Source organism: Myotis myotis, unplaced genomic scaffold (genome assembly GCF_014108235.1).
Source record: "Myotis myotis isolate mMyoMyo1 unplaced genomic scaffold, mMyoMyo1.p scaffold_m19_p_7, whole genome shotgun sequence".
Lineage (NCBI taxonomy): Eukaryota > Metazoa > Chordata > Mammalia > Chiroptera > Vespertilionidae > Myotis > Myotis myotis.
The window spans coordinates 5,635,731-5,645,360 of NW_023416379.1; the positions used below are offsets into that span (position 1 = coordinate 5,635,731).

At 44.2% G+C, this 9,630-nt stretch overlaps 1 long non-coding RNA gene across 5 annotated transcripts in view; it reads left to right on the forward strand.

Annotated features, from left to right (window-relative positions):
• Positions 1 to 9,223, forward strand: part of LOC118660470 — a 15,324-nt gene extending 6,101 nt beyond the window's left edge. For all 5 annotated transcript variants that reach the window (XR_004968937.1, XR_004968938.1, XR_004968934.1 and 2 more), the window contains exons 2-6: positions 4,332 to 4,506; positions 6,347 to 6,408; positions 7,010 to 7,178; positions 7,277 to 7,459; positions 9,008 to 9,223. This is a non-coding gene — a long non-coding RNA (uncharacterized LOC118660470). The remainder of the gene's footprint in view (positions 1 to 4,331; positions 4,507 to 6,346; positions 6,409 to 7,009; positions 7,179 to 7,276; positions 7,460 to 9,007) is intronic.
• The last annotated feature ends 407 nt before the right edge of the window (positions 9,224 to 9,630 follow it).

Here is a 9,630-nt window from a genome sequence, read left to right on the forward strand (position 1 = left end):
CATGCAGCTTGTTCTTAACACCTTGCCTTTGATGTTTCTCTTTATCTGTGCCACTTGGAGATTGCCCTCCCCCTTCTCTCCAACTTGGCTGCTAAAACAAATTTGAATGGTTTTAAATAATCCAGAATTTCTGTGCACTTGCTTAGGCTGTCGCGTTGCCTAAAGAGTCATTCATTTGCCCCAAAGCTATATGGTTCGTTTGTTCATTCACTGAACAGATACTGAGAACCTACAGTTGTGAACAGAGTAGACGTTGGTGGGGCTACTGAAACTGCCCCGTTTCCCCTTCTGCGTGCATCTGGAAGTTCAGACTTTGCACAGGCTCTGTTTTCTTTCTCCAGCCCCACATATCCACGGCGGGGGGTCCTCCCCAGAGAAATACGGTGGAGCCTTGACTTACGAGTTTCATTCGTTCCGTGATGGAGCTCGTAACTCAAATTACTCATATGTCAAATCTTAAAGTGAACGAATGAGACACGTGATGCTGGGCTGATGTTGTGGCGTTCACTCTAACGTTCGCTGCACCAGCTAGCGGTGGGGTATCTGAAGCTGGCTCGTAACCCGAATTTTAGCTCGCAACCCAAAGCAAAAAATCGGCCGAGAGACGGCTCGTATCTCGAAAAACTCGTTAGTCGGGACACTCGTAAGTCAAGGCCCCACTGTATTGCACTTGATTTAGAAAGCAATTGTGAGACCTGTAGCTGGGCACACGATGTTCAAAATATGTAGAAGAGGGCGGGGACAGACTGGCTCAGCTATTCCTTAGCCTTTAAGGAATTACCCTGATTATTAGCTCCACTGTCCCCTTAAGTTCTCCATACCTGCTGAGCTTCAAGTCTCCCTGGGAAGAGTGACTCCCATCTCCATGGCAGCCCTCACCAGTGTTTCGGTTTGTGATTTCCTTTGGCTTATCCATCAATAGGAGTCCACCTGCTTTCTTCTCTTTCATAAATTTGTCAAAGTTTCTAATCAGTGTTGGCATCCTTCTTTAAGCACTATATGGAAGCGTTAGTTTTTGTGTACCATGATTTCAATGGGGTTTGGGGAAGTAGGCCAAGTAAATGTTTATACATATTTGCAACCTTGAACCAGAAGCTCCAGATACATGGTCATGCATCCTATTTGCTTAGCACTGTCCTTGGCACTACATACTCGACAAGAAAATACAGTATGACGTCTAATCCTTAGTACCAGGGTCGTGTCGCAGGCAGCCTGCACCAGCTCTAAAGAGCTGATCATTAAAATTGTAACCATTCTGTGAGTTAGTTGACTTTGCTTTGGTATCTTGAAATTGACCCTGGTAGGAGTATATACTGCCGGGGTCCAACCCCAGCAGGTCCAGGGGTCCCCAAAGGTGTGGACGGAGTCGGCGAAGAAGAGATGACATGGAGACAGCGTTCAGTTGATCAGCAGCCTAGCCAGGATCTCTAGCCAGGATCTCCAGCCAAGTTCTGGTCTGGATCTCCAGAGAGGTTCTGCTTAGGATCTCCTGCCAGGGTCTGTGTCCATGTTGTCTTGCTAGGTTCTCCAGCCAGGTTCTCCAGGTTCTCCAGCCAGGTTCTGTAGCCAAGTTCCCTCGCTAGGTTCTCCAGCCAGGTTCTGTCCAGGTTCTCCAGCCAGGTTCAGTCACTAGGTTCTAGTCAGGTTCTGTTGCCAGTTTCTGTAGTCAGGTTCAGTCCAAGATCTTTTGTCATGTTCTCTCGCTAGGTTCTGTCTCTAGGTTCTGAGGCCAGTTTCTGTCCAGGATCTTTTGCCATGTTCTCTCCAGCGAAGTTCTTCTGTCTCTAGAGAACGTTCTGTATAGGTTCTGTGCCTAGGTTCTGTCTCTCTTGGTTCCGTATTCTAAGTTCTGTGTCTTACTGTCTTATTACATCTGTATTTATACCAGTTGATTCAATCCTATCAATCTCTATTACAAAGGTTAGGGCGTTTCTTTCTCCATTCCAGGGAGTAAAGATTATGTAGCTTAAGCATGATTGTTCGTAGTTAAAGTGATTAATTACCCACCTGGCACTAGTTAAGAGGTTTTATTCCCTCCCTAACTTCAGGGGAAATACCCTACCTGGGGAAACAACCTTTCTCAGAGACCTTGGTTAAAACACATAGTGCCAAGAAGGTGAGCAAACATATTAAGAACAGTATGCCATATATGCCAGGTCCCTTGAAACAGCAAGCATGGACCGGCTCCCGGCAATATACCACTGAAATCAACAAACATTATGAATCAGCCCCACTCCACCTTGAGAGCTGGTTGCTAAACACGCATCAGCACAGCACTAGTCTTTACTCTTGGCCAAGCTGCGATGAGACATATACTGAAGAAAAAGTAGAAGTCCAAGTAAAGTAGCCATCAAGTGCAAAACAGAGTGGCACAGACACGCCAACGGCTAAGGAATTCAGACAGGAAATCAATGTTGACCGCAGTCGTTGAGGAAGCTGGGCAAGGTAGCAGCAGTGCAAACAGAGCATCACTGTTCCTGGCAAATGAAAAGCCAGAGTTCGAATTCTAACTCTTTTACATACTTTTGTGTGACCTGGGAGAACCACTGAATCCTTCTAGTAAGTACAATGACAGTCAACATTGACCTCATCCTTGTTATGGGTAGGCACTGTGCTAGGTGCTGTCCATAGATGAACTTAATCCTTAGTTTCATTATCTGCAAAATGTCGCCCACCTCAAAGGGCTATCCTGAGATGGTAATTCATTTAAAGAGCCTGGGAAACTCTCCATTAAATTATTATTGTTTTTTTTTTACGGGCAAATTTCTTATAGAAGACTAGAAGCCCAGTGCACAAAAATCGTGCACTGTGGGGGGGAGGGGTCCCTTAGCCTGGCCTGCGCCCTCTCGCAGTCCAGGAGCCCTCAGAGGATGTCTGACTGCCGTGAGCCTGGCTTCTGGCTGCGTGGCACTCCCCCTGTGGGAGCACACTGACCACCAGAGGGCAGCTCCTGCATTGAGCATCTGCCCCCTAGTGGTCAGTGCGCATCATAGTGATGGTTGTTCCACCATTCGGTCAGTTTGCATATTAGCCTTTTATTATATAGGATAAGCAACTTCTATGTGCAGATTTTTCCTCCTGGGCCTTGAAAGATGGGTGATATGCAGTCATATGAAGGGACTTGTGGAGGCCATTTCTGAGTGGGTATCAAAGCATAGGGGAAGGCAAACAGAAGTGTGGGTGCTGGTTCTGATGCTAGCCTGAGGGAAATGGAAGTTGTACTTTGGGGAGTAGTTACAACAACTGAATGAGTTGAATGGGAACAGACTGTGGCAAGTCCTGTGTTCTAAGTAGGGAATTTAATATTTCACGTGATGGGAACTTGCGGGAGGGGGCGGGGGGGGGAGGCATTGTAAGTTTTTGAAAGGGCAGAGAAACAATTAAAACAGGATTTTAGGAATAGGATTCTGGCAGGCAAAATGAGTTGGGAGTCGGGGGCAGAGACCAGAGGTATGAGGTGGCAGAAGTGGGTGAGAAAGAAATGATCAAGCCTGAGAGATAGGTCAAAACAGTGGTTTATATGACAAAGAATTTTGTAACAAGACAAATCGAATCAGATTATTTTATAAATGAATAACCTAGAAATATGTAGTCACAATATTTGTAAGAGCAATCTGAATCAGAAATTAGGAGAAATAAGCAAGGATTCTTTCTTCATTCCCCAACCCCCTAAAAAAACTAATTTAAAATTATATATATATATATATATATATATATATATATATATATATATAATTCAGTGGAAAGTTTTCTTTTTTCTTCCATTGCATGTGGTTTTGGGTACATTCTTTTAGTTAAATTAACTTAATGTGGATAAACTTTTTGAGTTTGTTTGGTTTTATAACAAAATTGTGGCATCTGTAGTTAATCCTGTTTTCCTAAGTGCCCATAAAATGATGTTAAATAATGGTTTTATCATGGTTGGGAGCTATAATTTTTTTCTTAACCTCTACAGAGGGTGGAGAAAGGGGGGCAGGACATGCTACTGTGTAGACACGGGGGACGTTAGTGAGCTGAGCAAGCTCTGTCGGCGGGACGGGAATGTGCGGTTGAGCGGTGCTGATGCCATGCGTGGGGCGCTGGGACCTTGCCCCATTCTTGTCCTTGTGTTTGGCCCGCAGGGACACCAGAGGCTGTGTGTGGCACCCGTGAGCTGGGTTTCTTCCTCATCATTCTGGTAACAACCAGCTTTGTCAAAGGTCTCCCGTGACCTTCATGTGGTTAAACACAGTGGAGATTTTGGGGTCCTCATCGTTTTCAGTTCTGAGCAGCCTTGACACTTTTGTTTTGTTTTGTTTTAGCTTAAACAACCGAAATTTATTTTCTTACAGTCTGGAGGCCGAAAGTCTGTGATCGAAGTGTCATCAGGCTGATTTCCTCTGAGGCCTCTCTTTGGCCCGCAGACGCTGCCCTCTCGCTGTGTCCTCGCGTGGTCGCTTCCCTGTGCGTGTGCTCATAAAAGATCAACCTGGAGTGAACCAACAACCATAGCTCGTATCTTCATAGGTAAACACGCTTGCTGAGTGCATTTGGTTCTGTTTTTCATTTAGTTCCCCCTCTCTCCCCATTCTCTTTGAGTTGGTGAGAAAGTCAGTCTCCTCAGAGCGGGAGGGAGGTGAGAAGCGTTTGGTTTAGGTGGGTGATTTTGCATTCTGCACTTGGATGAATTGTGGAAGTCAGGGATTCTCCCAGTGACCTCTCCAAGTTGACCATGAAGCTCAGTGACGTTGAGAATGTGCTGTAGCAATTGTGCCAGTTAAAATGATCAACTGTTCAAAACATAACTGGTGAAAACAGAGTGAAGTCACATAACAAGGTTTGGCCTAAGAAAAAGAATATTTGTTGCTTTTACTTAGACGTATCAAAGACAGCTGTCTAAGCAATATATTTTGATGCATTACTAACTTTCTTTATAACTTTGTCTTTCAGCTTGGCTAACCAGTCATTGATCAGAACACTTACTGAGTGCCTATATTGTGCCAGGCAATTTTTACCGTGTTACTCAGTCTTCTCATTTTATAACTTATCCTTTTCTCATTCTCTTCCTCCTCTGCCTCATCCTTTTTTTTCTTTCCCCCAGACCCGTGGTCGGCAAACTTCGGCTTGCGAGCCACATGCGGCTCTTTGGCCCCTTGAGTGTGGCTCTTCCTAAGCCTTAGGAGTACCCTAATTAAGTTGATAACAATGTACCTACCTATATAGTTTAAGTTTTAAAAATTCGGCTCTCAAAAGAAATTTCAATCGTTGTACTGTTGATATTTGGCTCTGTTGACTGATGAGTTTGCTGACCACTGCCCCAGACTCTTAACTTTCCTACTCATACTTGTCTTGAATTTTTTATTCAGTTTTCTTTATCATATGTATATGAGATTTCCTTATAAAATCTATTTCCCTCTCTTCTTGGAAAGAATTATCCTTCAACTGGAAAAGTGAAAAATAGCCACCAATTTTAAACATAAAAATAATTATGCAAATATATAATATGCTGTTCTTCAGTTGTTAGGAAATAATGAACTTAAACTTGGTCATTAGTGCACATCCTTATTTTTTGGGAATTTCTATCAATTTTGAGAACAATACTTGCATTCCTCACTCAGTGGGCTAACAGAGCCAGACAGGCCTCGCTAAGAGTGAAATAATCTTAGCAACTACAAAAACCTGCAAGAAAGCAGAAAGCCTTCAGCCTCTGTGTTTACATTGGTACTGATTTGAATGGCATGCTGTTAACTCAGCATAAAGCTATGCTTTTTAAAACAATTCAAGTTCAAGGGCATCCCGTTTATAACCAATCATGTTCCAGGCCTATAAAGTGTTTGCAATAACAATCCGAACTGACATGTAAGTTAAAGCTCACCCTGGGCAGCTTAAATTTTCACGATTAGCCTGGGACTTGCTCATCTCCTAGCATCTCATGATCAACTGCAATTCACACCTCACAATTCTAGGAATCGATGTCCATGATACACCGTTATATTATTATTAAATCCAGTTGCTTTGCAATTAACCCAATACGACACCTATACAAATGATTCAAATAAAGAGCCTCGTGTTTCACGGGAGACAATCAATAAAGTGAAATCACAGCTACCGACAGTGCCGGCGGTTTGGCTTGTTACTGTAGGGCCGCGTTTTTCTCAGGTGTTTTCTCGGGCCGAGGCTGCTCTTCCCGTACTGAATCGCAGCTGCTGTACCTCTTGGTGTTGGCCACGCCCACGCCTCACCACAGCATAGCATTCAAACACGTTCGGCCATTGCTAACCATCTTCGCAGAGTCATGGAATGTTACAGTCAATATGGGATGTACTAAGTCGTCAATTTTCCTTCTTTGCTCCCAACATGGAATTAGGGCTTCTTTGCCCAAGAAAGGCTCCTTAATGGTGAAAAGAAAAGAGCTGCATTGTTGATAAAGTAAGTTCTTAGAAAAACCCCGATCCTTGCTCTTCCCCTTGCACAAATGTTTTATAACTAGATGTCTGAAAACAAAACCAAATCATAATAGCATCTTTCCCAGTTATTATTGCCATTCTGTAGCTTTATTTTCTCTTTTAATTAAGTAAAAGAACTTTACCACCTTTCACAAAAATATTACAACCCCCTATTATGCTGAGTAAAATAAATCAGTCAGAGAAAGACAGTTACCATACGACTTCACTTATATATGGATTCTAAACAACAACATAACCGAACAAACAAATTTGAAACAGACTCAGAGAACAGACTGGTTGTTGCCAGAGGAGAGAGGGCTTAGGGAATTGGGTGAAAAAGGTGAAGGGATTAAGAAGTACAGATTGGTAGCATAGGGGATATAGGCAATAATATTGTAATAACTATGTGTGGTGCCAGGTGGCTACTGGAAATATCGGGGGGAACACTTTGTAAAGTATAGGATTGTCTAACCACTAAGCTGTACACCTGAAACTATACACAATAACATTGACTGTAAACTGTAATTGAAAAATAAAACTAAAAAAAATGACAACCCTCTTATTATGTCACCCTCTTTTGGCAGATGTTGCCAGCGTTTGTCTGCCAGACAACTTGGTGTAGAGAATCACCATGTTGAGAGCAGGGACGGTGTACCGCCTTCAGACGTCTGACAGCTGTGCACAGACGTCCACTAGGTGTTTGTTGACAGCCCATCTGAATACTACCTTTTTAAGGCCTCATAACTCCTTAGTGTAAGTAGACTGACCTTGACCTATGGAGCATTCAGGACGGGCACTGACCACAAATGTGTCTTGTCCATGTCTCTCTTTATATACTTGTTCCCTAACAGAGCCCAGTCAGGTCCGGGTATGTTTCCATGAGGACATTCTCATCTCCTGAAATAGAGAGAGTGGAACAGGAAGTTTGGAAAACGTCTCTCTTTTTAAACATGGAATGGATGATTGAAAACAATGACCTTATTCAATAATCTAAGCAGAGTCTGTTGTCCATGAATCATACTGCATACAGAAAGGTGAGGAAAGTGTTCAGTGTGCCATTTCTCCCTGGCCAGGGAGGAGAGCATGGGGGTGAAGCGTGGTTTTCGTGCTGACTGGCCTGGGGAAGCTAACTTGGGAAGCCACAGGTGAGAACAGTGGGAAGTGCGTCCTCAACAGGAACGCAGCGGTCCTGAGCTCTGAGAGGCCCCAGACGCCCCTCCGCTGCTTACACGGGGGCAAAGGTCTGCAGAAAAGCTCTTATATGTTCCCCTGAGAAGTTACCCAGGGATTGGGGAAAAGACAGGCGACTTCTTGGAGGGGGCGGGGAGGTAACCGGCTGCCTGAAAAGAGGAACACAATTGCATGCACTCGCTCCTGTGAAAGAAATTCATTTAAGAGCAATTGGATTAGAGATGGAGATTTACGTGGATGAATTTAAGGAAGAGGATCGGGTAAGACAGTAAGGATGTACCTCACTCATTTGCTACAAAACTATAAAAAGCATTGGGGACTTACAGTGCTAAGTGGAAAATGGGCCACTAAATTGTAATTAAACTATGATTGCAATTATGTAAAGTAAGTTTGCTATGGACAAAGGCTGACCGGGGATACAGAGAAATTAACACAGTTATTGTGTTAATGGAGTGATGTTATTTCTTTCCTATTGTTTGAATTGTGTGGGTGTGAATTCGAGGGCAGGGATGGGGAGAGGCTATATATAGAGTCCAACAGAAAGAGTTACACCAGGAATTAGGAAGCCCGTGGTTAAGTTTCACAAGGCATGCCAGCCGTGAACTTAACCTCCCGGAGCGCCAGTGTCCTTATATAGAGAGTGGGAGTCAGCACCGGCCCTGCACCATGGGATAGTGAAAACACTTGGTACATCGAAAGTACTGTAAGAGACTGTGAGAAGTCAAGACCAGAGTTCTATGTAGAACAGAGACTTAAAAATCCAGAACTCAAAAGTCACCTGAATCTCTTCCCAGCAGTCACTGTGGGAGCTGGACAGCATGTGCCACCTCATTGAATTGCACAATGTAGAATTTACACTCACTTACTGGGCACCTACTACTGGCTTTACCAACCAGGTTTCCCAATACCATTTGTAGAATAATCCATTTATCAAAATGATTGGAAATGCTTCCTTTATCAAATACCTATGCCGATTTCTGAGCTCTATTGTTTCACTGCTCACTATTCTGGTTTTGTTTTGTTTTGTTTTGTTTTGTTGTTTTGTTTGTTTTTTTGTTACTCCTCACCCAAGGATATTTTTCCCATTGCTTTTCAGAGACTGGAAGGGAGGGCGGGGATTGGGGGGGCGGGGAGAGAACATCAGTGTGAGAGAGACACATTGACTGCTTGCCTCTTGAATGCACCCTGACCAGGGGTGGGGGGCAAACTCACAACCCAGGTACGGACCCTTGACAGGGAATCGAAGCCACCACCCTCTGGTGCCTGGGCCTCTGCTCTGACCACTGAGAACCACTGGCCAGGGCTCACTGCTCTGTTTTGATTTTTGTAGCTTTATAATATTTTCAATCTGGTAGGACGTTTTGTAGTTTTTTTCTTTTTGTTTTTAATAGGATCCAGGGTAGAATGGGAGCTATAAAGAAGGATCACCCAGCTTGGGCGCACGCGAGTAACCAGCCCAGGGTGCTCGGTCTTAGAAGACACTCTGGAATCAGAGAATGTTTAGTTCAGATCTCTGTTTACTACTTACCATTGGGGTGACCCAACGAACAAGCCTCAATCTCTCTCTTTCCTCATCTGTAATGGAGGATAACAACACCCACCTGAAGTTGTGTGGATTAAATTACTAATGAACGTGGGTTCCCAGCAGGGAGCCTGGCACACAGCAGTCGCCATCCTGCCCTCGCTGGGTGTGCACCCCCAGCTGTGAGGACGCGGCTTCCCTTGGATTTTCTTGCATCTGTCTGCAAAGGGAAGAAGAGCGAAGAATTGTCACCATTTCCACGTAGCATTCTGAAGGCTTGTCCACTGTGCAGATACATGATAACTGTATAGTAAGGAAGTGGCATTTAAATTCTACATATGTATTTGCTGCTCCCGGAATATGGCAAAGGAGGTGACGCCACATGCCATATAATTCATAAAATGCGCCGTCATTATGCAGCCCAGAGTGTGGGCTGTCAAACCCCGAGGGATGCCAGGTGGGGTGTCCCTGTCAGGCCTCAAGGGGAGCGGG